This window comes from Petaurus breviceps, unplaced genomic scaffold (assembly GCF_028583685.1).
Source record: "Petaurus breviceps papuanus isolate PSGF00001 unplaced genomic scaffold, PetGlider_PUasm1.0 154, whole genome shotgun sequence".
Taxonomy (NCBI): Eukaryota; Metazoa; Chordata; class Mammalia; order Diprotodontia; family Petauridae; genus Petaurus; species Petaurus breviceps.
This window is the reverse complement of record NW_027185715.1, coordinates 2,133,140-2,136,758: the sequence shown is the minus strand read 5'-3', so window position 1 is coordinate 2,136,758 and position 3,619 is coordinate 2,133,140. Positions and strand designations below refer to the sequence as shown.

The 3,619-nt window shown below is 43.5% G+C and overlaps 1 protein-coding gene across 3 annotated transcripts in view; it reads left to right on the top strand.

The window, feature by feature from the left end:
• The first annotated feature begins 2,876 nt into the window (after positions 1 to 2,876).
• B4GALNT1 (beta-1,4-N-acetyl-galactosaminyltransferase 1) overlaps positions 2,877 to 3,619 on the top strand; it is a 12,098-nt gene continuing 11,355 nt past the window's right edge. The window contains exons 1-2 of one of the 3 annotated variants that reach the window (XM_069080269.1): positions 2,877 to 3,045; positions 3,308 to 3,418. The gene's annotated coding sequence lies outside the window, so the exon portion shown is untranslated. Of the gene's footprint in view, positions 3,046 to 3,167; positions 3,419 to 3,619 lie in introns of all 3 variants that reach the window. The other 2 variants (XM_069080277.1, XM_069080262.1) reach the window with 2 other exon arrangements.

The window sequence follows — 3,619 nt, the reverse complement described above, 5'->3', positions numbered from 1 at the left end:
CATAGTTTTAACCATGTCACTCTCACACTCAATAAATGCCAGCATCTCCCTAGTGCTTTTATGATCAAAAATAAACTCTTCTCTTTTTCTTCTGAAGCTCCTCACAACCTGGCTTCAACCTACCTTTCTAGCCTTGTTATACATCACTCTCTTTCCCACAATCTGAGATTGAACCAAAGTAAGCTTCTTTCTCCTCCTCATTTCTCGATTCCAATTCTCTTCTCTCCTGCCTTTGTACAAGATAGCTCTAATTTCAGGCATTATACAAATACACCCCCTATTCACTTCCACCTCTTAGAAGTCCTTGTTAACTTCAAAACTCAGTTCCAGCACTACCTTCTCCAGGAAACCTTTCCTGATCTTCTCACTTGCTAGTGCCCTCCCCCCCCCAAATTACTCTGGTGTGTGTGTGTGTGTGTGTGTGTGTGTGTGTGTGTGTGTGTAGAGACAAATAGAGGAAGAGAGTCAAGTTCTGAAATAAATCAAACTCATAAATAGAAGAATTGTCTTTAATCAAGATAACAGAGTAGCAAACCTGTCACCCTAGGGAGTGGGGGTAACCACCAAGAGACCTACAGGAAAGGTTCTTATAGGTTTTAGGAGAAAAGAAGCAAAGGCTCATACCGTGTTTCCCCAATAATAAGACCTATCCCGAAAATAAGCCCTCCCCTTACTGTGTAGGATTCCTCTAAAATAAGCCCTCCCCCGAAAATAAGCCCTATTGAGATTGCTACTGTAGTGAAGGTGATCCCCTGCGCTACACGCTACATTACGGTACCCTCTGTATGCACCGTTCCCTGCATCCAATCAGAGCTGCAGCAGTGAGCGCGTCATCCTGTTCCTCCCCAGTGATTTGCTTATTGAATAAAGGTACATTTTTTTGTTCACATTTACCTGTTTATTAAAATTTCTGTCAATGTTCATTAAAATAAGCCCTCCCCTGAAAATAAGCCCTCTGGTGTTTTTCTGTCCAAAAAAATAATAAGACAGTGTCTTATTATCAGGGAAACACGGGGTATTAGGTCGCAAGGTCCAGTCATGAGATGCCATTTGCTCTAGGCAATCCATGAAAGAATACCCACTCATTCTGGCTAATTTACCCTTTTTAATCTAACTTGCCATAAATCTCACTGAACAGGACAAGGATGTGAGGAATTGAGATCTAGCTCAGGATAGGTTCCTTTACAGATAAGATTTCACTGTGGAGACTTGGGGTGTGACTCAGCTCCACATAATCTAGAGAAAATATTTCAAGAGTAGGAATGCTAGCACATTACTAGAATTCTGATTATTAAAAGGGAGTAGCAGGTAATAGGTAATTTTACCTTTGATATTAACTTTTTTTTCTGTCGATATATTATACCTGTATACATTTCCTTGTTAGAATGTATGCTCCTTGAAATCAGGTTTTTTTGTCTTTGTATCACCAGTAGTTAGCATAAGGCCATAAGCATTTTGAAAGCTCTTATTGATGAACAAAATACGTTTTTACCCACAATCCTAATAACATTGTGAAGTACTATCCTGACCTTGTTAATGACTGGTGTCTCTAGAATATTTTCAAGAATGTTCAACTTCAAGTTTTATTATCACTTTTTTTTTCACCATTTCACTCATTTCCCAATGTTATCCCACCTTTAACCTCACCAGTGAAACTCCCCCTGTATTCATAACCAGGTCTTCCTGACTGCAAATCACAAGCCCAGCATGTTATTCTCTATCTACACTACCTTGTCTCCTCCCACCACTGGACTTTTCTTTAAAGTGGATGATGGCTCCCTAATATCTATCTTGCCTTTCATCCTTCAACCTCAAAAGACCTCTAGGTGATCCTATTTGGGAAATAAAGGTGTTGGATCAGGTCAAGGGTTCTTCACCTTTTTTGCATGATGGATTCCTCTTGCTGTTTGCTGAAGCCTTATGGACCCCTTTTCTCAGAATAATGGGTTTTTTTTTTTAATAATTGAAGGAAATGCTAAATTTCAGTTAAAGTTTAGTGAAAATTAATTAGGGAGAGGCAGGTATGTGGTTTAGGTTGGGGCCTGGAAATTAGGAAAATCTGAGTTCTATTGCAGTCTCAAATACTAGCTGTATGACCCTGGGAAAGTCACTTAACTTCTGTCTGCCCCTGTCTCCTAGGCTGTAAAATGAGACTAATAATAGCACCTACCTCACAGGGTTGTTGTAAAGATAAAATGAGAATATTTGTAAAGTCTTCTGCAAAACTTAAAATGATATAGAAATGCTAGCTATTCTTGAAATAAAGATTTTTTTTCTCTTCCAAGTTCATGGGCTCCTTGATTTATTCATAGACTGGGAGCATGGGGGGCGGGGTATTGGTCTATGGACCTCAAGTTAAGATTCTCTAGACTTGATGTCCTAGACAAAGGTCCCTTCTAGCTCTAATATTTTGATTCCTATTTTCATTATAAGGCATCCCCCCCCCCTTCACAAATCTCATGATTGAGAAGATTAAGACTTTTGGGGGCTCTCGGAATCTCTGAAGGCTAGAAATAAGAAGACTTAGGATCTAGTTGAGAGTTACAGAGATACTTCTAAGACTTTAAATTACAAATCAGTTGCCAGGCTAAGGGAATTTCCTCAGGGTGAGTTCACTACCCTTGAAATAAACAATCCAGTCAAAAACACCCAAACCAAAACAAACCAAAAGAGGCTAGGGGGAGAGAAAGAGAAAGAAAGAGAGACGGAGTCGAAGAAACGCAGACCTAGAAAAACCTCTGAGGCCACAGGGACTCTCCAGGGCGGTAGACTGACTCCCCCGGCGTGTGAGCCTTTTGGTACCCACTACAATTCACGTTCCTCCGGCTCTATCATGTTCCAATTGTGGTTCTCCCCACTCCCACGAGAGGGCAGCTTCTCTCGCCTTCATTATGTCACGAGCCAGAGCCCAAGACAGACAGTGCGGGAGACTGAGCTGGAGGCTGAAGAAGTAAGGGATCGGGGTGCCCTTCTATAGAGCCGGAGGCTGAGACTGAGTCTGCGAAGCGGCAAGCCGGTTGTCAGTCTGAGCCCTCGGAAAGACAGGTAAAGATTGGAGGAGACCTGAGTCTCTATGCCTTTGTTCGAGGAGACCCGGGACTTGAGGATTGGGGAAGGCCGGAGGCGGAGGGATGGATTCCCATTTCTCCATCTCCCTTTCTCCTTAGGGAGTCAGCTGTCTCCTCTACGCCTCGGTTCTCAAAGCTATTGACAGCTTGAAAGGAGGTTATGTGAGTGGGAGGGGGGCCCTTGCGAGACAGAATTCTCCCACACGCATTCGCAGCTCTTAGACTCCTCCCAATCTCAGGCCGGACCTCCTCCACTAACATCCCCATGAGGACTCTTGGACCTGGCTTGGGTGCCCTACGGAGAAGAGACCGAGATACTGATACTGCTGAGGCCTGAGACCGCCTGACAGGTCATTGCTGGGATCTGAATGTGTTGAAAGAAGCTGGGCTGACGAGCTGGGGGTGGGGGAGAGTGCAGTTCTGAGCCCATCCTTGGAGTTTCTCTCTCTCTCTCTCTCTCTCTCTGTGTCTCTCTCTCTCTGTGTCTCTCTGTCTCTCTCTCTGTCTCTCTGTCTCTCTCTCTCTCTGTCTCTCTCTGTCTCTCTCTGTCT